Source organism: Nipponia nippon, unplaced genomic scaffold (assembly GCF_047370975.1).
Source record: "Nipponia nippon isolate SJK-2023a ecotype South Korea unplaced genomic scaffold, ASM4737097v1 scaffold_12, whole genome shotgun sequence".
In the NCBI taxonomy this organism is placed as follows: Eukaryota; Metazoa; Chordata; class Aves; order Pelecaniformes; family Threskiornithidae; genus Nipponia; species Nipponia nippon.
In genome coordinates, this window is record NW_028262313.1 from 20,105,960 (window position 1) to 20,131,987 (window position 26,028).

Below are 26,028 nucleotides of genomic sequence, written 5' to 3' on the forward strand. Positions count from 1 at the left end.
GAGAGCAAGCCAAATAACCAAGGCAGAAAGCCAGATTCAGATGCTGGAGGCATTCCAGATTTTGCTATCTCTGTCAGATGTTTACTGAGAATCTTCCATGTGTGGATATAAGGCTTCAAGAAAGAATTTCTGCCATAGCAAAGATACCCAAGTACGATGTTTTAGAATATCGCCTTGCGTTAGATGCCTTTCAAATCCCATGTCCGTATAAAGTGCTCTCATAGCAGACTGAAGCAGAGGGACAAAGTAGAAGCCCCATTGCTGACTGTTACTGTGCATGGATTCTGAGATACACATAAACTCAGCAACTCAGATATGACTAAATTGGCTGTTTGTACTGTGGTACTCTCTAAGTCTTATGGAACAGATTCATATCTGTTTATGTCCTTGTTTTCTATTCTGTAACATACACAAATGGAAAGGGTAAGAAAGGAGTCTTAATGGTTTTGTGACATTGTCCAGAGGTTCTTCTTCCCCGTTCCTATGAATACCACAATGTGAGCAACAGAAAAAAGGGGGGCAATACTTAATACCATGTAAACCTTTCACATTTCAGGGGAGGGAAGTAATCTGAAACACCAAAATGTTTCCTCTTTCTGTTAAAGCATTTTTTTTTTTCCTAGTCAAGCTTATGAGGCATTACTGCTGATTTTAGAACCGGTACATGGCTGTATTCTGCCTGATTTCAAAATAAACAGAACAAAATGTGCTAAAATGCATTAAGTATTAACATCAGAGGGTGGCCCAGCAGACCACATGCAGCTTTTAATTAGACGCATGCAATTCTGTTTAAGCTGGTTGGCTTAGACAGAGTTAAATGAGAACAGAGTTTGACCTTCTCTGACTGTAGAGTGCTAAGTGCTGTAGCACTCAAGACCACGTGATACAAGACACATTGCTAACCTTCCCATCGTCTCTAGTCCATTGTGGCTGTTGCCAACTGGATCAAATGAACATTTGGAAAGGTGTGTTAAATAGTAGCCAGATCCCATTCTCTCTTAATTATGCGGCTTTCACCAGTGTGCAGTACTAAATCATCCTTGCCCAGGGGTAGTATAATTACTGCTGAATAGCCTAACGCTGAATAACTTAATATACTAGAGGCAATAATTATTCCCAGAATGTGTCTGTTCTACTTTGCCTATTTACTTGTGTTCTTCAGAAAAATTATCCCACGACTTAAATACTCTTTAGGGCAGTTCTGGTCCTTGCTGTGAATATATTGGTCAGAAGCTCAGCCCTTTGAGAGTAAGCTAAAAGACTTCCTTAGAAGAATGAAATGGTAATGGAATACATATCTTCAGTAGCTCTATAGAACATATTTTTAATTCTGTCATGGTTGTGCTATTCATTTTAATTTAATCTCTACTGCCAACCCATTTCTTCTGAATTGCTCAAAATTCTTTCTTCCTGATCTGAAAGAAAAGCAAGCTAAACTTACAAACCCCAATAACCAAAGGTCACTTTTATCTTTAATATTTTATTAACCCGTTATAGTTTACATTTGCAACTGGAGATTTTTCATCAGACCCAATGCAAGATACTGCCCCATTTCTTTCAGGCACATAGTCCCTGTGCTCCTTGCTCAGTTTGTGCCTGGTGTGAATGGGAACAGTTCATTGCTATTATCCACCTCTCTCCACTTACTACTTTTATTAAATTTGTTTTCAATAGTGTGTTGATACTGGTTGTAAAGAGTTTGATGTAAAGTTTAGGAGCAATGTGTTGCCATTTCTGCATTTGTAGACTTTTCACTGATACGTCTAAACGGTTTTCAAAAAGTATATCCCACAAATGCTGCTGTGGGAATATTTCCTCCAGATGAGGGATGTTAGCATTAGAGAGTGGGATTAACATTAACCCTCTGGAGGGTTTTGCAACTGAATATGTTTCAAAACACTAACTTATTATTTAATATAATTTTAATTATTTAAAGCCTGCATCCCAGTGAAGTGATTTTGAAAATTTTACCTACTTTGCATTGGAAATGTTCAGTTTGGAGTTGTAAACATGTAGTGTTGATCTGTCAGGTTTTATTTGCCTGATAGTCTGGCTTCAGTGTTGTCTGTTGTTTATCTTAAGATATAACCTTTGGGTCTCACAGTGATTTGACAATTAAATTTTGCTTAATCTTGTTTACTGCTCTGGCTTTAAAGTGTGAAAGATACCTAGCTGAAAGGAAAGACTGGGAATAAGGAGTTAAGTCTATATAGACTCAAGCTGAACTATCTGAATACGGCCCCTGTGATCTTAGTAATGTATATTTGCCCAAGGTGCAAAGCTCTTTGTACATGAACCCAGACTGCATATCTGTGTATGTTTAAATGTTGCAGCAAACAGTTAAACTCCCGAGAATAAGTGGGGAATGGATTATATTACTTCAGCGGGCACTCATTCTAAAACATATTTGCTTATAACCTTATCTGAATAAAGGCTGCCCTGATTCTGAAATCTATAATGTTATTTCATTACCCTCACATTCAAACATGCATACAAATCTGACAAGCAGTAAATTCATTGGCTGAAAGCAACTTCCACTCTAGCAGCTGTATCTATTTTGGTGTATTGTCTTGGAGGCTATGTCAATGAGCCTCCGTATTCAAGTATTCAGTATTCAAGTGCTGAAGTTTTTGATTGGAAGCAGACTAATATTAATCTTCAGTTATCAAAAAGTCTAATTCATAATCTGTTTCCCCCAAGTCCTCAATAAAAAAAGCATATTTTTTTAAAGTCTGTCAAAAATTCTTTTTTATTTGCTGAAGTAAGATTTTTTTTTTTGAACAAAATTACCAACCCCAGAACAGGATATGAAACTTAAAGAACTTAAGTGTCTGCTGTTATGGCATGTGAAAACAAATTCATTCTCTGTACCTTGGAGACAAGACCTACCAGATGAAAATCAAATAAACTAATTAGTGTTGAGCAAGGGACATTTTATGTATTATGGCTCTCTGGGCTAATTTCACCCCTTTCCAGCTACTCATTATATAAAACTCCTTAAATCAGTGGGACATAAGGCACTGTACAGAGAGCAAGGTCAATGAAACCAGACTCTTTCAGGATATAATGAATGGAGACAGAATTCTCCAAGGGATCTTCTTAATGTATGTCTAGGAGCACAACAGATCACAGACTAGTGATTATGAAATGGACCTATAGTTCTATTTTTCCCCCCCAACTGCTGTTTCCATATTTTCTTCTTGAACATTTCTAAACTGAATATGAAGGTTTAATAGGAAGTTCTCATTATCAAGCTGCCTCTTCATGGAAAAATGGTAAAGGTGCACACATGGAAAAATAAAAGAGGAATATACTATTTGGTAAACACTGAAATTGATGAGCAGCCATGTAGTGTGACTTACATTATTCCTTATTTTATGGAAAAACATTTTTTTTATGTATATCTCTAATTGCAGAATTCCTTCAAGTAGGCGGTCTGAACGTACAGAAGGAAGGGGTCCAGTAACACTCCTGAAACTACTCTAAAGGAAATGTTTGTCTAAATTTATCCACTGCAAAGTGCATGCCTGTAACAGTAATGGTTTGGCAATCGTGGTCTGTTAACAGTTCTGGTGGAGGTTTTCCAACTCCAAGTAAGTCCTGCTTAGATTATTTAGAAAAAATGGCTTTCATTCTCATTTAGAAATTACTGTAATGAAACTTCCATTTAGCATAATTATTTCTCATAACTTGAAGTGATATGCTAAATACATTTTGTTAAAACTATGAGGTCATATTTACTCTCATTTTACACAAAATCACAGTCATTCTATACCAAGCCTGTATAGAGAAAGATCAGAAAAAAACCCAAACCAAAACAGAGAAAAGATCAGAGATAAAACAGAGGAAGATCTGTTTTATTATATGAAGTAAGTATGAAATTTCTAGGCTTGTGAGTTCTTGAACTAGCTTAGCAGCTTCAGTGAAGACATAGACACATCACAAATTGTCCAGAGGCCATTTTTAACTGTATAATCCACAGGAAGGAAAAATATGTACGTTCTTATTGTATTGATAATAGGGTTGTGAATAGTTTGTGTAATGGGGCAGCAGGAGGCATTAGACTGCATAGACAGTAGAGCTGAGTTGCTGACTCATTGTAATAAATTATTTATATTTAGTAAAGTCTGTGGCTTAGTGTGGCAGTCAGATATTAACATACCCAAATCATCTGGAACTGTCATCCGAGATGCATTAGCAGAGAGATGATGAAATCCTGCAGGAAACCCAAGACTAGGCAAGCTTTATTTTGAATAAAAGAGGAATTGAGAGGTTTCAAGAAATAATGGAAAAACTCAAAGTAAACTTGGTATAATTTATAAAGAAATAATACATCTGACAGAAATGCTAGAGTCACTAGATAGCAGTTCAAGTGCAACAGTTATAAGAGTTTTGGTTTTCTTTTAGGTGGTATTTGTCGCAAATATTTCGGTTAAGAAATTTGTGGTACTTGGAAATATTCAAAACAAACAAACACACCAACAAAAAGAAGATAAGTAGCTGAAAAGAGAAACCTAAAGCTTAAAGAATATTACATATTTTCTCTTTAAATCCATATAAAAATTCTCAATGGCTGCGTGTTTTGGATGCATAAATGCTCATTGAGTCTTAAAGTTAACATGATGTAAAACCAGGCAAGCAAACAAAAATGAATAGATCAGCTTAATGCAGATTATCCATTAGATTTTAGAGATGTACTTGACCCATACAAATCTCATAACTTTGTAGAATCATTTTTATTCCTTCAGGTTTATTTCATATATTAAAAGCATGACTCATCCATACCGAGCATGAGAAAGAGATCTGCTTTATTATACAAAGCACAAATTGGTAATCTGGAAGAAGCAAATATATTGGTTCTTCGAGGACATTTCTGATTTATGTCTGAAGCCAAATCCAGGGACGTAAGGATGTTAAATTTAAAAAACTGGATTTACTATTGGTGTTTGTGTAACGGTATTAATACAGGACGACTGGCACTATTATTTGCATCTTCTTTTTTTTTTCCTTTTTTTTTTTTTCCCCCCAAAGGGCAGGAGAACAAAATATTTGATTTACCATAACCATGTCAGTGTTTTGATAGGCTGCCTTCAGTCACGAAGGCATGCATACTAGTACGGTGTAGTCCGTCTCTAATGATTTTTGATGTGGTTATCCTTAAGAAGCTATTTTTCTGCGAACTGCTGGAAGCTTTTATATCCTGAAGCATCTCTACTTTCTCCATTCATAACTAAATTGGAACACTCAATTTTGAAATAATAGTTAGTGTGATTTATTATTTACCAAGGCAGCAATGAAGAAATGTATTTGAAAAGAAGCCAGTAGCAAATTACAATCGATTTGCACAATATAACAAATAAAATGTTTTACGGAGGCAGACTTGCTGTTTCGAGTGATATGTGATCCATAATAATATCTCCAAGATGTCTGCTTCTTTATTACTGTCAACAATTCATTAATCATCTTCCTACAAAAAAGCAACTGCACCCCCTCCCCCAGTTCAGACATCTAAGAAAGTGCAGGTTGTGGCTCTGCTGTTTCTACCCATTTTTTTCAAAATGCTGTTGTTTAAGTAAAGCATACATACAGAACTTCAGGAGGTCCCTTCAGGTCCCCTTGGAGTGAAAGCAGGGAAGATTACTTATCCTGTGATGGAATTGTAATGGTGATTATGATGATGGACACAATTACCTGATGTGTTGGATGGTGGCCGTCAACAAATACAGAAACTGGAGTGACTAATGATACACAAATAATTAAATTAATCCTAAAATAGTGTGTGTACTTAGAGATTCTTACAGCTGTTAGTTCACTAGAAACAGACATTCATGTTCATTTTCCAAGAAGGTAAAATAGTGTATTTTTATAACCAAAAAATTAATTTGGTTAAAATGCTCTGCTGTGCTTCTAACTATTTGGTTTTCATCCCCAAATGCTGTTATGCCTGCAGTTTAGTTAGCACAGCACAGCTGCTGTGTTCTGTGCAGTTCTGTCATTTGGGGAAAGACACTTCTTCCAAGTGTCAAGAATGTTGCAGCTACATCTTTTTGAGTTAATCCAGAATATTTTTTCAAACAATATTATTTAGCTATGAGATCTTCACTTCCCGTGCTGTAGTGTATGTTTTTCTGACTGTTGGTGTATTCCTGAGGAAGAAGAGACAGCAGAAGCAAAAGATCCCTGAGCTACAAAAAGCTTTTTAGCTCAGAGATGATAGTGTCCCTAAATGAGATAGACAACTAGCTACAGAATAGGAAGCCTTATTGGATACTCTGCTACTCAGTATGTGTGTTTCTCAGATTGTGCCGGACATTTCACTGCATTCTTTAGATAACACAGATTAGTTGCAGAGGGATGAATTTTCTGCTTCTAGTAAAGTATAAATGAAAGATTAGATCTACACAAATATTTAGGCATGTAAAGATACAGATAAACACTGACAGGATCAACAGCAATCCCATCTTTAGGCCAGTGAGTTTATTCAGAATTAAGTACATTATCCATGTAATTCACTTCTGAAAATACCATCCATCGCCAAGCTGGATGCTTAAATGCGACTGTAAATCTGGCCCAAACTATTCTTATTGGTTGTCCAAGGCTGAGGAAGAGCACTGCAAAATTTACAGAATAGAATGATAGAAATAGAGCTACTGCTTTATTTTATCCTTGAAAAAAGCACGGGCTACTTTCCAAACATAGCTCGTTACTGTAGAGATCATTCTGCCAAAAACAAATAGTAGTGCACTAAGTTATCTAAAAAGCCTCAGGAACTTCTTGACCAGACAGCACAATCTGTTAAGCCCCTTCTTTGATATGCTGTCGGTAGACAGAGAGCAATCTGTCTGTGTCCACTCCCTCTATTACTCTCCCAGACTGCAGCTTGGTTACTGTTCCCTGAGTTGGTTGCATTTCTATGCATATCCATGCATTTAGTAATCCTTAATGGATTTTCCTTACATGAATTGGTGCAATCTATCCTGAACCAGTGCACAGTCAGTATGAATATGTAGGGTTAGCACCCCTATTTCAATCAAACTGATCCGGAAACTGCAAAATGCAACATTAGTACCAATTAATTAAACCATCAGCAAAAGGCTAAACCACTTTGTTTTTTGCTATATTGTGCTATTTATAGAATGAAAATAATCACCAGCCAGTACATCAAGACTATTAAATAACAAAAACATAGTACCTTCTCATTCAAGTAAAACAAGTTGCATTATAACTGATGGAACAAATAAAAACTCCATCAAAATCTGTAAGAATGTTTGCTGAGACAGATGTGACTTAACAGCGTTTTTATGTAACCATAAATAACCACAATAATTATATATCAGTATAATTGCTGCTATTCATTGTCTTTATTACAGGTGGTTCAGGGGAGACAACGTGGGAAGAAACAGTATGAAAGAGCATAATATCACCAGAGCAATGTCTTCCAAATTTTTCTTAGTTGTTGAATTTCTATTTGCATAAGAAATCTTTCATAAGAAAAAGGGCAGCACAGAAATTTTTTGTTTGAATGAAGTAATTTGCTTTTTGGGTTTTTCAAGTCTTTCATTTTGGAATTAAACTCTGCCACTTGGACAAGGCAGACAGGCAGCTAATTAGCCAAAAAACGGGCATTGAGAGCTCTTGGAAAAAAAATTTCACACTTTTGTAACTAAAATGATTGCTGAGGATATGGTATTGATTTGATAGTTTTGCAGCTGAAAATGTTTGCTAATAGGAGAACCAATTCTGTATTCTTATTCCCAGCACAGAAGCGAGAAGCTTCTGAATTAAGCATCAAGAGCAAATACTTGCTGAAGGAAAAATAAATCCAATAAAAACCCAGGATGTGATACTGGATGAAACGGCAACCTGGCAGCCTTGCTCTGGGCATTCTAAAACTGCCCTGTAAATGGACAGGTAGAAGTAGTCATAAAAATGAATCAAAAAATTAATATCAATGAATGCTAGTAGGCAATTACGGCTGGCCAAGCTAATAACATTTTTCAACTATTGTTTTCATCAAAATGGTCTGTGGGGTTATTACTGCTATTGCTGTAATGATTAACGATGAGATACAAAACCTTCTGATGTGTTGCCTTGCTTTCACAGAATCGTCTCTCTTTTCTGGCAAATTGCTGTGATAGAAAGAAACAGGTAAAAAGGAAGACTAAAAATGTTAAATTTTTTTTGTTTGTTTCTTGAAAACCTTAAAAATTCCAACAAACTATCTGAACAATATAAGAATTAGTTTAGATTATTTTTAAAATGTGTGCCTTTTTTCATTTCCCTTTAGATAACTTTATTTAATCAGGCAGTGTTAACCCTGTGTTAGTGCTATATTTAAGAAAGATAAACCAAATCATAGCTCTTTTCTGTTTCAGATGTCATTCAAATAGCAAAAAGTGTTTGGTGATCTGTAGGAGCTGAATACTTGCAGGCTGCTGGTAACTGCTGACAAATGACACCAATCACTTACATCTGTATCCCTCTTCGAATTTTCTTAGGTTTGGGTTTCTTTTTTTAATAAAATAAATTTTTCCTTTCTATCCCAAATAAGATATTGACATTTCTAAAAAAGCGCCAGCCACTCTCTCAGGTAATTTCAATAAATATAAGTCCAGCAGTACAAGAAGAAAAAAGGGCTATAGTAAATGCCCCAGCAACAATATGCTGCCAGCCCATACCTTCCCCCCCTCAAAAAAAAAAATCTATGGAGCTATGGGATGCTTGCTAGGAAGATAACATAAAATATCGAAGTATGAATAAATAAAAGAGTGCTTGTTTCCTCCAATGTGTATGCCTTGTGCCATTTTATATCCCTTTCATGTCCCTCCCTTCATCCCTACTGTCTCATTCCTTTTATTAATTGCTCTGCTTTTTCTCCCCTTCCTTTTTTCTGGCATTTTTTCTTGTGGAAAAGCATAACTTCTGTTCTACTCATTCATTTTTGCTCATTCATTTTTCTTTTCTTCATTGTTTCTTGACCGTGCAAGTCTCCTTTCCTCTACCCCAGAGATAGCTTCTCATTTTTCTTATTTCACTCCCTATGGTCAGGGGCCCCTCCTTCTGTCTCTAATTCTTTCTATTTCTTTGTCACATGCACTCTGTCTTACTGACGCCCTTCCTCTGCATTCTGCCTCTGTTCTTTTTACGGCCTGATTGACTTCTTTCCTATGGCCTCTCCATAACCTGTCCTGAATTCATTCTTTTCTGTCTACCACAGTGCACAGCCGGCACAGCCAGCTCTGTCCCCTGTTCCTCCTTAGTTCTGTTACATCATTGCAGCTTCTGGACTTCTTCTACCCTCTCACCACCTCACTGGGCTGCACCTATAGCTGCTTTGGTTTACTCCCCACAAAGGGCAGAAAGGAGGCAGAATTACCTAAAAGCATGGCCCCTTTCAGAGAAGGCTGAGCGCTGATGTAGCGCTGCTGCTCAGCGTCCTCCTCCTGTCCGTCAGAGCGTGTAGGGGCTGGCTGTGGGGACGGGAGGATTCATAGCTGGTGCCTGCTGTGCTCTGATTATTCTGCACTTCCCAGAGCTGCAAGAAGCAGAGCATAATTAGATCAGCAATGAAGCTTTTTACAGTTTGGAATCATTTGTTAAGTCCCACTGATGGTTTTGTATAGTGAAGGGTTGATTTTGTGTAGAAAGTAAGTTATTGAATTACGATATGTCAGTCATAATAATTAGCAAGCCCTAGCTTATGCTCACTACAGCAGAATGATATGGGTTGTTATTCCCCTTAGGTAGGTTCTAAGTTGGATAATAAGTATTTGAAATTTCACCTTCACATGTAAAGCCCTCTTCTAATATGTGAAGGTCCATATTGGATCAAGGCCTAGGGCAAAAGCTTGGCATTGCTAAAATCTATATGCCTTTGACACTGATGGACTGTTAGGTGTGACAGCTGCATCTGTACCAGCCTGTGAGCACTCTTGTTCATACTGTTAAATCGTTAATTGCTGGCATGTTTTCCCTTCATGGTGACTTAACTAGCATCCACTCAACGATGTTTGAGCACAGTTTGGGGATTAGCATAGGCCGGGAACCACCCCTGGCAATTGGGATAGGACTACCCTGCTTTGGGAGCAGAAGAATTTAGCTGAACGGAAACCAGCTGTGCCTGTTAGTTGGCCCAAGGGCCTTAAATGATTCCTGGATTACTTAATTTACGGGTGTATGTAGCTAAATCTCATCTCTTGGTTTCTTTACTTTTTAATTTTGATGTTTATTGCTCATACTTATATCACAGCTGTAGTGATTTACATCAAAGGTCATTCTAACCCAGTGCCATCTCTCCAGTAGTAACTTTTCCGGACGCTTATAGAAAATGTAAATGACACGTTCCCCAAATAATCTGGTATAATGGAGGTCTTCTCCAACTAATTGCCTGACCTTTGTTTCAACTCATGCAGATTTTCTGTATGCACAATATCCTTTGTCAAGATTTACTGTCAGCTGTTATATAGAGAACCACCTTCTTTTTTGCTTGTTTCAGCTTAGCTTCTGACTTCATGTGATGCCTTAGTTCTTGTGTGCAAGGAGCAATGAACAGTTGATGGTTGTCCATACTCTGTAATTTATGAATGCGTTAAAAATTGCAGGTCTTAGCACAGACCGCTGGGGAATGTCCACTGTTTGTCTCTCACCGTTGTAATATCTGACCATTTTGGCGTTTACCCTCTCTTTCTTATCTTTTAAACAGAAAATACGTGACTTCTGTTTTGCGTTTCACTGAATACTGATACTTGTGAAAATAATGTGTTATCTTTCATCTGGTCAAAGTCAGTTCTGTAGCATCCTATGAACTTGAATTCAGGCAAATCATTTCAAATGGTTATTTTGTGCCTGGAATTCCAGACTTGCAGAGAGATGGATTTAATGCCAACAGCAACAGAATTTTCTAAGGGTTGAATCAGTTCCTCGCTCCCTGCCCTATACCAGTATAGTATGGGGATCTATTATTTAATGTTATTTATGAATTTTGTTAAATTGGTAGAGTGAGCAGCACTAGACCTATGTGGAACATTTTTTTATATACCAAATAGTTTTGTCTTTTTCTGCATTAATGGTGAATGTATAAATGTCTTTATCATTTTTGTTTGGATGCTAGTTCACTTTGATCGTTCTCATCCATCTTATACCAGTGAAACTCCATGAAATGCTATTAATTTTCATCAGCCCAGGTAAAAAAGGAGAATCATAGGCAAGACAAAAGTTTTTTAAAAATTGCTTACATAAAATTCAATTTTATATGTGAGACTTCTGTCCACTGTTTCTTCCACATGCCTTTGAAATGGGAAAGGCCTGCTAGTGTCAAAGAGTACTTTCCCATGCTCTTCTACAGACAAGTTAGAAATAGATCCCATGTTGTTAGGTACAGAAGTAAGAAGCTTCCTTTATTCTTTTTTTTCCCCCTCTAGGATAATGTTAAGAAACTTAGTTTAATATGTTTGGGGGTTTCATTTTTCTTGCATATTACCAATTTTGCAGATGCTTGTACCAATGCTATTTCTAAAAACATTTCCAATTAACTCTGTAGTCTAACAAGGAATGTTCCTGTCTGTGTCAGAAATATGTGTATCTGTAGTGTGCTTGTCATTGACCCATCTCCTTCACCTTTCCCTGCGGGAAGATAAACTATACAAACTATTTATTTTATTTAGAAGTTAGTATTGGATATGTTTGCTAAATCTTACATTCTACATGTCTGAGGAGTTAAAAGTTCAAGATGACAATGTAAATCCCAGTGTATTTTCTCAGCAATGATTTGAATTCTCCACATTCTTCAAGTACTGTTTATTCTTGGAGGCGGATTCCCATGTGATTTTGCATTTGAAGTAATTAATATGTTAGCATTCAAGGCAGAAAGCATTTGTGGACTGCTAACTCAGCGGATCTTAACTCAGGTTTTCATTACTGTAAGACTTTTTCAGAGCCCCTGATTACAACGCTGTGGCTGAGATGTCTTTATTCTAATCTTAACTGTCTCTGTTTGCTACCAAGAACAAGTTTCTAACTTCTCCCCACCCACTCCCATTTCTTTTAGCTCTAGGTGCTCTGTCACAGTGCCTCCTACGTAGCATGGTAGTGTTGATTAATCCCTAACACATTTACGAGGGACTTTCAAGACTGACTTGCATCCAAGCGGACAATTACAGACAAAGGTGGTAACTTTGTTTAATGCTTTATATTGAAAAAATCTTCGAAGTATGTTATAAGCTTTAATGACAGAGTTATCAGTTTCCTTCCAGGAAATTAGGAACCTTGGCCACTTTGATAGTGTTCATTACAAGAAGCCATATGGTCATTTGAAAATATTTTGTGTGAACTGAGTGCAAATAATGGAATTCTGAAACTGTTCATGACCACCGTGGAACAGGTCCTCTGTACAGGAACCTGCATTTCTTGGTCACTATGAAATGAACACTTGCAAATCATAATCTGATCAAGCAATACCCACAAACATGAAGAAAACTTGATATGAATTATTTATTCATTCATCTACCTACTAATAAAAAGGAAGTCAACCTCTTATTTAGAATCAAATCACAGCTCTGGCAGAGATGTGTATTATGGTGAAGGAATCAAAGATGTTATGGCTAAGCTGTTTCTTTTAGCAAAACTCCTACAAGGCAATTGTAAAATAATGTATTTATATACTTATGTTTAAATATATTTGCATATCAGTAAATATAAGTGTACTTATATACATCTATACATAAGTAGTATACTTATATATGGTACATCTATATATATAATTTATATAATAAATACATAAATAATTTATCTAAATATATGTAAATATATAATTATGTATTTATGTTAATATATTTATAGTTTCATTCTTTTGACTTTAAAAAAAAAGTCCGTTTTTCCTGTAGGAGACTTCAGAGATTGGCACACTTGATAATTCTTTCTCCACTGAGATGTGTAGAACACTAGAACTCCCTCCCATGTGCACTGGGATGAATTGGACAAAGGAATATTGGAGTAGCTCCCATTCAAAAACTGGCCAAATAAATTTTGAAGTTTTAACCTTGGATAAAAGACTTCAAAACAGAACGTTCTGAAATTTCTACAAGACAAAAATACCAGATGTTACCATAAACTAACTCTTACAGTACATGATGGTAGCGATTATGGACATTTCAGATTCCAGTGGTTTCTGGCACTGTCCACTTTATTTTACATCGATTGTGTTGGCAACTTCACCTGGAAAGGAAATCAAATAAAATATTTATTTTAAATAAGTTAATTCTGTTGTTGATTTTAACTATTTCATACATATAAACTTGTAATTGTTTCCTTTGTAGCATCAGAATCCATGGTGGGACGCTGGCTGAGTAAGATACTTAAGTGTATGTTGCTTTTTAAGTTAGCAAGCAATTCTTAAAAGTGATATAAAAGAGTAATTGCGTAACTTAGTAATTGCATGTAAAGTCTCTAAGACCACGTCCAAGGTAATCATCACAAAGTATAATTCACTGCATTCATAAATCTCAGGTTGCACACACCTATTTAAGAAACAAGATAATGTGTTAAGAGAGTATGTTTAAATAATATTCCAGATGCAACAGCAACAGAAGAAAAGTAGAGAAACAGAGAAATAAGGCTGCCACATCATTTCAATCTGTTTTACAGTAAATTCCATGGAGATCTCAGATCAGGTCACAATTGCAAATGAGCTACTGAATCAGTGCATGGGAAACGAGTTAAGGAAAAGGCTGACAGTAACTCTGAAATGTTTTCTTTTATCAGTTTTACCATAACTTAAATAAAGGTGGGTGGGTTTTTTTTAATTAATAGAGACTTAACATTTTCTTATAAAATGTCATTGTATTGATTCTGATGTGCACATCATGTAAATTTAAGCTGTGTCTTCTTTTAGTGGCACTTAAAGTGTTAGCATTCATGAGAAATGCTGACTAAGAAGTCCAATTGCCAAATGAAGTGGCCTCTTTTCACTGAATTAGCAATCTGTTTCTCCATTCAAGAACTAGCGTTACCTTCTGATCTTGAAGTTCGGTTAGTAATTTTCTTTTACTTATTCTTGAGTTTAGCTCAGCAGAATTTATTTTCTCTTGAACAAAATGACCTGCAGTTTCAGCTGTGCTCTCTAGGAAGGATTCAGCAGAATATTTTATACTTTCTTTTCTGAAAAACCTCAGACTTTTTAATTATGGAAGTCATAATTTTCTGATCCAAAGTCACAGAAAAAGGACAAGCAAGGAGTAGGTCTGAGAAATTATTAACATCAGCTTCATCCAAATACAATAAAGTTTTAATATACATTTTCTTTTAAGTCTTTTTTATTTTTCCCTGTGGAATGCTGTGGTAATCAAATCCTCTTGACTAGATCTTTTACCTAAAAATAAAAAGAAATTTAAAAATTACTCCTACGGAAAATAGGAGTAACATAGCCAATAAAACTGAATTTACTGAATTACCTTCAAACATCCAGGAAAAAGCACCCAAACAAATATTGCTTTTTATGAAATGAAAAATGTATTTCCAAATTATCTCACCACCTAATGAACGGATGCTTCACGTCACACTTCTGCCATGAATTTCTGCCATGAATTCATGAGAGATGAGATAGATAGTTATGTTCTTTTAATAAAATTGAAAGCTATTGAAAAGTGCAAAACTGACATCAGCAGTGCATTTTTTTTTCTTCATTGCTCGTGCAGCTCCGTTTCAGGGTCCCCTGGGCCAACCTATCAGTGTCACAGAAATTGCTTGGAGGAGCCATTACAAAAGAAGCTTTCCCACAGAACTAGGAGTGGAAAAGAAAAAAGTTGTAGGGAGGGACCCTTTTTATTTCCAGCACATAGGAAGGCAGCGGAGACTCTCCTTGTGGTCTGGAGACCAATGAAAAATTAACCTTCCAGCTCCTCCTTAAGGAGGCAGGGAAAGGCCAGGATCATGGAGAACAGATGCACGACAGAGAAGAAGTGCGATTATTTTTTGAAATAGGATAAACCCTGCAGAGCCTGGTCCCCATCAGATCCCAGTTACCTCAAAGAGCTAGTGGCTCTGAAACATAATTTTTTTTCCAAAATGCTCTCCAGAATTTTTATTTCATTTATATCCATCTCATAGCCCCTTAGATGTCATCTAGCCAGCACCAGATGGAGAAGAACCATAAATCCAGTCCTGGCTCACTCAAAAAAATGTTTCCAGCCACATTTTGTTTGCAATTCCAGGTCCTTTTCTTAGTCCTAAAAACCCGCCTTGATCATTGTCCAAGCTACTGAAGATTTGAGAGGGTCAGTATCCTCTTTGGCTTCAGCTGAAATCATTTGTTCTTAGGCAGCTTTTCCTTACCAGTACTGAAACCTGCTACGCTGGATTATTTTTGCAATTAGCAATTTGGCAACTTCATTTATCTAAAGATGCCACAGATGCTGCAAACTCATTTAATCAAAATTGAAGATTCATTTTCTTTGTGCTTTGAACTGCTAATGTGTCATTTCAGTCCTTTCCTGATTGTCCTATGAGTATTTCACCAGATGATAACAAACACCAATATCAGTTTATGCTGTATATTCTTTTATTTCTTGCTTTACAATTTGGACAGGTAGCAGACAGCTAATTTTTTTTTTTTTTTTCAAATTGAAGTCTTCGTACTCTTCATGATCTTCCAAAGGAAGCATTTAAAATCTATTTTGTAATAGTTAGCCTCTTCATGATTTATGATAATAATTTGTAGGTTTTAAATCTTGTAACAAGTAATCTCAAAATATTTGCTACCTGGTTTTACGAATCAGTCACTGAAAACAGACAGTGCTGTAGAATTCCCAGGAGCTTAATGAAGCACTCTATGATGCTGCTACAAAAATTGTTTTGGAGATTTGGCAGTCACTATTCACCTTAGCTGTGAACCAACCGGTTTATACAGGAAAAAAATCCACCTAAAGTACTGTGGCTTCTCTTTTAGCCGCATCTTTGTTTCATAATCAGGGCTTTATACTGTGAACAATTTAGAATGTCTATATTGATTAAACCTTAGGAGTCTTCACTTTAAATTCTATCTGGTATTCTGCAAAGTATAATGAACATTACCGAATGCGTGGCGTCTTCTGGGAAACACCTTGAGATTATCAAGTTTAATTTCCCCTAGGAAGTTCTTACAGCAGTGCAATCAAGCTAACTTTTACTCTCTGTAATGGAATAAGATTTAATCTACAATTTTTCAACCACCAACGTTTCCTAATTTTCTTCTTTTAAAAAAGCTGTAGAACAGAGTTTTGCTCTGTTTTTAGGTTACTGTTATACTTTTTCCCATAGTGCAACTAATGAATATTCTGTCCCTTCTTAGTATGCTGAATACGTACAAGCAGCTTAAACCCTATGGTTGGTAAGGAATTTATGTAAATATTGCAATTAAATCTTGCCTGTAATAATAGGTGACCTTTAACCTAGTATATATTGAGTCCCCTAATCGCTCAGATTGTAATTGTGTGATGAAGATGCAAGGCTTCATGAAAGAAAGGCAGATCATAAGAAAATAATGATTTTTTTTTGTGTGTAAACCATGATTTTCCAATTACTACTCTCAGCTGGGACAGAAAAGCATCTAACTCGTGGTATGTTCTGATCCGAAATGAATCCTTTTGTAACTGTGCCTTTTTTGATTAAAGACTACTTTTCCTTTCTTCCAAGCAAAATCCTCAACCCCTGCCGTAATTCTAATGTGGGTTGTATTTTTTTTTTCTTTCCCAGGATATTATTAAAGTATAAGCATATTGGTAAATATAGATTTAAATAATGCAGAGAGGTATCTAGATAAATAATCATTAGAATGATTTTATTATCTATAAACATTGCTTGGAGGATGAAGTGTATCTGGTACATGCAAAAAAAGACAAGTCAGTGAATAGTGTGCAAGCTTTCTTTTTTCAATTTATGAAGTAAGTATCCAATTGTTATAATTAATATTTATAAAATATGTAAAAATGGCTGTAGATGCTGAATAAGGTTTTGGTGACATGATATGTGCACAATAAAATAAGATTTGAGTGGCCAGAAATTCCAAGCAAGTATTGATGAAACATTTGCTATGCCTTTGCATCACAGAAGAGACATTTGCAGTGACTGGCTGTGCTTACAGTGTCTGTGTACGTGCCAACCGAATCATGCAAGAAAACTGTCAACTGGCACAGTGATCTTGTTTGTAAAGAAGTTTGAAAGGTAAGGATAAAAAGTGCTATGTAAGAATGAGGTGTTTATTTTATTTACATAAGCTATTATTTCTTCTGCTTATGTTTTTGCTTCCATTTCCTGTATTTGCTTATATTCTCTAACATTGTTAATAGTGGGAAAATGTGTTCCCCAGTTATCTTCTTTATTGAGATAAATAATTTTCAGATGCTAATGTATAGCAATATTAGTCTGGGATATTACTGGATATTTTAAGCTTGCAATATCTGCTTTTTGACAATGGAGAGCAGATATGGCCTTAATTTAAACCAGGGGAATGGGATACTTCTGAAAGCAGGTGGTCTAAACCTCTCTGCCAGCAGTCTGTTAGTGCGATGCTGTCTAATAGGTTAGGTTTGTATTTGCTGGTCTGTGTGAAACTCTCCCCAGATGACAGCTCATCGGTGGTTTTGTCATTCCTCTTACAGCAGTGGTCTCAGGATCCCCTCGAGAGAAAATTAGACAAATAAAAACAAATCAAGGTAAGCAGTGGGTACAGTTTCTCAATTAGTTCAGACCTTTGCTCTGCAAGAAGTTTATTCTCTTCTTCATACTGCACCAGAGTTACATTTGTATTTTAAAGGCATAATTCTTTCTGCTTCGCAAGGAAGCTCAATTCAGCCTCCTGGGCGGAGCATTGCCTAACAGGTAATAGAGCACCGTTCCTTTGTGCAGGATGAAAAATCATTCCCATTTCAGACTGGGGTAAAAACAAAGCAAATTTAAATTTTGTGTGAAACAGAGCTTAAAAATGCATATTTTGGAGTTGACAGATTTTTTTTTAATCTGTGTATTACAAAACTACACTAAGAAACAAAGTAATTAATACTTAAAAACTCAAAAGATTTGACTAGCTTGTGCTGTACTACTGTGGAACTTTTAATGAAATCCAGAAATACAGGTTGGTTTTTTTTTTTTATCCTTGAAACAGAATTTCATTGACATTGATATGGTCTTACTGAACATAAAGGTTTTGATGTTTTTTAGTTTTTTTTTTAATTCCGGGGGGAAAATGCAGCTCAGAAAATGCCAAACCATCCTCTCTATTTTCTTTAAATCTACTCTGGTTAAGAAACTATAGTTAAGACATGAACAGCCTTTCTAAACTGTGAATGAGATCAACTCACTTGATCTGCTTAAAATTACAAGTAAGTCCTTTTAAAAGTTGAAGTATTCAAGCACTTTTCAATCTCCTTGGTATGGGTTATGTCAAGAGTGGACCCCACAGGAATTTGAAAGAAATCCTTGCAGTGTCCCCACCCACAAATGAAAGAAGACTGATAAATACCCTCTGAAGGATAAATTAGAGGTGTTTCAGGAAAACCAAGGGAGAACAGAGACACAAAAGCAAAAGGGGGAAAAGATTTTAAGTAAATGGCATGTCACTTGCTGTTTAAGGTGGCTGATAGGTGAACAGGGAGGAGGAAGGAGCATTCATTCTCCATTTCTACTTCAAAGAGATCATTAGAGACTTCGATTGGTTTCGGTGGAGTGAAAGGGATGGGTATCTGATTTGAGAGAGAGATCTGAAGATACGTTGTAAATAAAAAGCTTTAATGAGTATAGAAATGAGGCATAGACAAGAAGTGAAAAAATAATGGAAAACGCAAATATAGCAAAGGATGTATTTTTTTAAAGATGAGTGAAATTCTGTTTTCTATGGCAAATGGGAAAGAACTACAAAGGGAGGAGAAAGGTTACTTTGCCCAGTTTCTCCATGTTGACAAACACTGGGAGGATCTCTAATACTGTAGCTGTAGTGGTCATGAGACTGCTACAGATTGTCATGGCTAGTCATTGGCAGCATGGTGCAATGTGACAGCAGGAGCCGAATGACACAGCCACAGCTCCAAAAGAAGTAGGAGGAAGGAGACTTATCTGTAGGAGGGGGCAATTCAACAGGCAGAGATCGTGCCTGTTTTGCGAGTAAGATGGTTTTTTCCTGAAAATAGTACAGAAATGGCCCACCAGGAAATCTCCCTTATGTAAAAGTAGGCGCCTCTTTCTGAATACAGTCCAGAAGAGTTCAGGTATGTACTTGCACTCAAGTAATATTTTCCTAAAAATATTTGCTTCCTTACTCTCCAAACTCTCTTGTAGCTGTTTGCTAAAAATAGAAGGACCTCATGGTGAATACAAGTTTCATAAATGCCAAGACAATTTTGCAGTTTGAATTTAAAATGTGGCTTGAACTAAAATCATTGATATTTTGTAGGTTGTTCATGTTGTTTATGTAGGTCCCTAATCACTTGAGGTATGTTTAAGCTTTTTAACTGATACTTAGCACATTCAAATTAGTAAATTAATCTCTTGGGTTCACAGCAACTCAGCATACCTGGGGTCACGGTGCATAAAGTTATTTTTTGTTGCTATCTACAGATTGTCTTGACATGCAGCATATACCCACAGGGTCAGAAGAATTGCCCTTTGATTACATGTACAATAATCTGGATCTCCCAAGGTATTCAAGTGGTTAATTAAATATCAAGTAATTGCTAAAACTACTAACTGACATTTAATTAGTATGTTAATTGATATCAAATTTGCTCTCACTATCTTGTTTTATGTTAATAAAATCCCTAAACATTTCTTCGAAGTAGATTAGGAAACAATGTGCTTCAAATGTACTAATGCAAAACAGCCTTAAGCATTACTTCTGCTCGTGGTACATAACTTCTGACTTAAATTTTTTATCCCAGCTGTTTTACTTTGCCTATCTTTAAACTTACTTTTGGCTAAGAATATATTATATTTAGTAGTATAGACCTCTCTTGGAATGGATTTTGACTTTTCTAAGCCTGTAATCCCTTAGAAATCTATCTAAAGTGTGATAACTGTTAATAGAAATCTAGACTTGCCTCCCTTCCCTTTGGCACCTATGAGTAGAGACAGCAAGGCGTTATGGGGAATGCATAGTGCCTTCATTTGGCTAATGTGAATGATGTATTTCTGCACTGCCTCCCGATGTGGCATGTGGAAACCCGTGCTTCCCACATAATACAAAATCGCCATCAGAGCATTAAGTGACTGATTATTCTGCAGCAGCAAAATGCTGCCTTAGTGTTAGTTCACACAAGGAAGGGTGTTCCTCTCCTCCTCTCCATGAGCCTACCCAGGAAACAGCCCTGCTTTACCTTTCAGCATGAGCCTTCCAAAATTTTCACTGCTTTCTTTGATTGAGGAGCCCAACTACAATACAGAAAAGAAATGCCTTTAGGCTTCGGTCCAAAAAAAGCCTGACTGAACCCCAGACCGACAAGAGCCCCAAGCTTGTTCTTGCTTCCAACTACTGAAGTGTTCCCAATGGCCTCATCAACAACAGGTGAACAGACCAAAGTTGAATATAGTAAGGAAAAGTTTGTTTTCATAATGTTTATTTTGAGAACATACTGCAAAAAAATCCCCATGTATATTCATATGAATTTTTAAATGAATTCCTTTCAGCTGTGCTCATGCCTTTGTGTGTTAGTTTTCTGTGGAGTTTCTTCTGCGTTTTATTGGTGCCAGTGCACAGAGAGAGTTGGTTTTACATTCAGGATCACAAAAAGCAAAGTCTAATTTATTCTCCATGAGCGTTCACACCCAATTACTTCAGAAGAGTCCAACTGGGGAATAGAAACAATGGTGTATGACCACGCACAGCTAAACTACATAGCTCTGATTCCAACCCTTCCCAGCTTCAAAATCTGGAATATCCAGGTAAGCAATACAATCACTGTAAAGGGAAGTGTGTTGAGGAGGGACTGTCAGAGAACTTTGAATTACGAATAAAGCAAATCGTAATCTGTTTATTCATGGATATGTCGCAGAAAAAAAGAGGCAAAATTGGTGACATAAATTATGCATTACAAAGTACTCAGCTCTAGTTATGTGTCATCCAAATACTGCAATAGAACTAAGAATGCAGCAGAATGATCATGATAGGCAAAATATAACACTGATTTTCAACTATTTTTGATTGATTTATTTGAACTTCCATGGCTTCTTATGTATGACATTGATTTAGATTTCGTAAATAGTTTCACAACTATATCATAGTTTCAATAGTTACACAAAATATTTTTTAGGTTTTCTCCTTCTCTTTGGATATATTGTGATAATCCACATTTACTAATACAAAAAGTTTTTTATCAACAGTGTAATATTTTAAACCTTTTATAATACAGAGTGGATTTATTGCTGTTATTTGTATTTGTAAGTAGCCTTTCTATCAGCTCAGAATGTCGTCTGCAAAGTTAATGCTAGTTGTACAACTCATATATACCAAAATAATGATACATATGGCTGTAAACATGAATAATACATGTGAACAGTAGCATATTTAGAAGTTGTGTAGACTTAAATTCTTGAAAAATAATGTACAGGTACAAAAAAATATTTAAATTGACATGTTTGTTTATAAAAAAATCTTCAAACGAACTTGTCATAGGAAATAAAAGTAGTGCTATCGCTTTGAGTCCCCTTTCTGCCTTGTCCCTTAGCCCTCTCAGATAACGTCAGCTCCAAAAGTATTTCAGAATACAATCCAACTCCCCCCCTCACAGAAATGGCTGTTCGCCATCATTATCACCAACAAACATTCTCTGGTCTCCCAACACCTGCATTGTCTTTTTCTGCTTTCCACCTCATCCTATTCAACGTCTTGCCTTTGCCTTGAGCCCTTGTGCCCCGCCCCCTCCCCCCCCCCCCCCCCGCCAAGCTTCCAGGATCGAGAAGGTCCAGCTCCAGCTCTGCTGTCCCTGACAGCTGTCTTTCTGCCTCCACTCTTCCCGAACACTGAGGGAGGCAATATATCACAATACGCCATGCCTCTTCCCTTTCATATGAAGCAGTTCCAAGTCATTGCCAAATCATTAGGCAAATGGCTGTATTTTGAACGCCCTGTAGGAATTCAGTGGAAGCTACTGCTTCACACAAAAGCGAGACACAGCTAATCAGCTGCTTACCATGAAGCAGCAGCTCCTGCTCCCGCTGAGCGACGGGGGAAGTTATTTGGCGCAGCGAAGAGCAGCTCCTTGCAGCGGACCCCGGGAGCTCCGCAGAGCCTGAGCCCAGAGCCAGCCCACAGCAGCCAAGAGACCGTTCCATGAGGGTCGCAGGACACCGGGACCTCCTTTAGATGACCTGGGAGCCACTGTCTAACACTGACACCAATACAAAACCTGCTTATGTGTATGATGAGCAACCCATTGCCTTCAGACATGAGTCTGAAGCTCATATCTCACTAGGGCAAGATAGTGTCTTGCTTCTGTGTCAGGAGCTGCTTCTGGCTCCCACGCTGCTCCGGGCCCGCTGTTCTTCCCTCTCCACTTCAAGTATTTTATGGCTGCAGCTTCTTCAAGCTCTTATAATTTCCAAACCTTATTGGATCCTTTTTACCTCCACAACCTGTCATGCTCCTTAGTGCTTCAAAACCAGCATTATTGAGTGCTATATTGATATGCTTTATATACACCTTTATGGATATAAAAAGAAATAAGTATGCAGGTACCAAAACCACCTGGTAATGAAAGGATGCTTTACATACCCTGACTGTGACAGAGAGATAGCAGTTCTTCAATCCCCATTTCATTATGTTATCCTTTGCAGAATAACATAAGCTTAATTTATTCACTTGCTTCTGGATTTTTTTTAATTCAATATTATTTTTTTTCTCTAGAAAAGATTAATGTCTGATTACTCATGTTATATTCCAAAGTCTTCTGATAAGGGCTGCAGTATGAGAAATGTCTGTCTTGGTTATACTTGCTGATTGCTTTGAGTATAATTTTGGGCATGTCTTCTAGCAAACGACATAGCTTAAAACAGATTAGTAATTTGGGCTGCAAATACACCAGTGCTGGTGTTAATGATTTACAGAATCATTGCTTTTTCTTTTTCATTGCAAAATCGGAAAAGTGACCAATGCTCACCAAGAGCTAAGGCAGTAGTTTGATTATTTTCTGCACGGCTAACATGATTTCAGTTGTTTCAATTATAGTTGTTCAGGCATGAAATGCATTGTAGATCATTCAGCTAATTAAGAAGGGATGTCCTTTTCTTTAAATATTCTGTCCAGCAAGGTAAGTCTAAGCCCACCAGTTAAGACCTGGCAATGTTAAGTAAAAGTTGAAGCACACAGCTGTATAATGGAATTGGCCTTACAGCCCTGCCTGCAACACCCCAGTTGCAACAGTGCTTAGCCACGATGTGGACACATGATGGGAATTTATACAATGTTTTTAAAAGGAGGGACACAATTTTTAGGAATGTATGTCTAAAAAGACTACAAAAATATTTGAATACATTTAACAACCTAGTTTGTAAGAGCTCAGAACTTGTTTCCCACTAGAAATACAGCAATAAAGCGTGGGCTTTGAGTTGTTCCGTTACTACCCTGAGCAGTAGCAGCACTGATGCTACGCTGACGCTGTAATGACGTATGAGCAAAATTGCAACATTAGTTGCATTGCTCTTGATCCGCATTAGATAATTGCTACAGCAGCCATGCCCAAACAGAATTATTGTCACATGTGCTTTCGCTTTTGACACGCAACACCTCGTTTAGTCTATTAAATATAGAAAAATACTAAGTTTAGAAAACACTAAACATTAAAGATATAACTGGTTTCTAAATGATGGAAGTTTTTTCAGCATGTCCTAAATTTACATGTAATTAGTAATATATTTTACTTACATAAAGTTTTCAGATATCTTAATAGTTTAGGAGTTTTGATGCTTAACTTATTTTATAAATCTGTACACTGAGTGTATATGTCTGCGTATATGTTTGTATATTTTTCTAATCGTTAGCTTTTTTTAATGTGCTTGGTTTTTATAATGAATGCATCTGCCAACTGCAAAAATTTACATTTCACATCTACCCACATAAATAAGAACGGTGCCCTCTCCGTGTATATAAATATATATGCACAAAAACTTAGGACCGAAAAGTTAACATTCAAAGGTGGTAGAGTGGGAGTCTTCAGATGGTAATCCGTCACTCACGGCCTGCCAGGAGCAACCAAGTGACCCACCAACAGGCTCAGAGGTGATTTGTTGGGATCCCGTGTGTGAACACACACTCAACAGAGCTGCGCCACCGTGCATCATACCGCTTCGCACGCTGTGTGCAGGGAGACCAGAAACCCCGCTGCTATCCCTGCGTTGTGGCTATGGGATGAGGGAACGGCCCATTCTCTCCCAGCCACAACGGCTGTTGCTGTAAAGATGCACAGGGAAAAGGTTTCTTTCCTTCTGCACAACCTGGCTGATGAGCGCTGTGTAACCCGAGGATCTGCAGTGCAAAGCCCGTGGAGCTTTTGACAGTGCACAGTCCTGCTGGCCGCTGCCGGGTGTGAGCAACCGCTGCTGCCTCTGCATCTCCCGTGCTCTCGCCGGCGAGGAGTTCTGAGTTTTCTCTGAGCTGCCTCTGAAACGGCTAGCTGGGGGGCCCGGCTCCGCACCTTTTAATTGGATACTGGTATCTCTCTCTCACAAATTCATTTGCTCTTTAACCTTGTTTTCAGAATTGCCTGAATCTTTACCAAAACAGCATTCTAAGGCAGAGCCTTGTATGGAATATTTCAGCCAGGTTGGTTAAAGATTAGCAAATTTGGGAAAAGATGAAAACAGTGTAATAGAGAATGTGCTGAGTACTCTTAAAAAAGATGATACTGCCAGCCCTGCTAACAAAATCCCCAGTAGGTATAAGCACTGCTTAGAATTGCTGTAAAATAGTCCCGAGAAATGGTCAGTTTGATTAGAAAGATTGCTGCTGTATGAAACTATTCTAAAGGGCTATTTATACATTTTAGTAGGTTTTTAGTATGGAATTCAAGGATCATTGCAATGCTGTCCGTAATCTAGTTTTGAAAGGGTTTTTGACATCCCTTTCTTCAATAAAATAAATCTAACAGGTTTTGTTTAAGATTCTTGCAGGTTTCAGGATACGATTCAATATATATTCCATCATGGTGAATCTTTCACAAAAAAAGACTGAATTTGTTGTTGCCTATAGAAAAAATATTCTCTGTATAGAATCTGTTTTGTTAGACAGAGTTCTTTTCATCGATTTAACTGGGTTATGGATTCCCTTCTAGATGTCAACCCCCTCCCAAACTGATAAATAAACGTTTGAAGAAATTTACCATCAAAATCTTCATGAAGCCAAAAGTAAAGGGAAAATCTAACACAGTCATATCTTGGGGTATGTTAGACACATTCCCCTCAAGCATTGCAGTTACAGAAAGAGTAGATACCTGATATTTGGCCTAAGAGAAGGTCTAATAATAAGGATGTTTCCCTGTACCTCCGAAAGTATCTGCAAAGAACCCTGCTTTCTCCTGCTGATCTGTATCTGTTTTAAGATAGAATTGTCTGGTCTCTGGGGCTGCTAATCTGGCTTGTTTCAGGGGCATTAGATTCCCATTACAGAAAAAAATGTACAGCTTTGACATGAGCTCTCCTGAGGTCCTATCTAAACTACTGAGGAAACCTGAGCAAAGGGATGCTCTTTTGTACTGCTCTTTCACGTCTGAAAGCATTTCTGCTTTAATTCATTCTCTTTACTTCTGCTGTGCTGGGTATTATTATAGTCTAGTGAGTTCCCGAAAGTGGGAAATGCCAAAGAAACAGGTGTCAGACTTCAAAAGAAGCATTTGTCAAGACTTAATGTTCTGAAGCTAAAGGTGACAGCTCAACCTAAATAAGCTCTTCTCAACAGGATTTAAGTTCCTTAATAAAAAAGTAATAATAGAAAGTAAAGTGCAAATCTGACGGCCTAGAGAGTAGAAGTCTTAGAAAAATGTGCATCATTTGACATGATATCTTGATTTAAAGACTATT

At 37.1% G+C, this 26,028-nt stretch overlaps 1 long non-coding RNA gene across 1 annotated transcript in view; it reads left to right on the forward strand.

Moving 5' to 3' along the window:
* Positions 1-26,028, forward strand: part of LOC148056738 (uncharacterized) — a 269,426-nt gene that overhangs the window by 236,056 nt on the left and 7,342 nt on the right. The window contains exons 5-9 of the long non-coding RNA XR_015702513.1: positions 8,104-8,148; positions 12,047-12,164; positions 13,314-13,358; positions 17,080-17,193; positions 17,631-17,684. This is a non-coding gene — a long non-coding RNA (uncharacterized LOC148056738). The remainder of the gene's footprint in view (positions 1-8,103; positions 8,149-12,046; positions 12,165-13,313; positions 13,359-17,079; positions 17,194-17,630; positions 17,685-26,028) is intronic.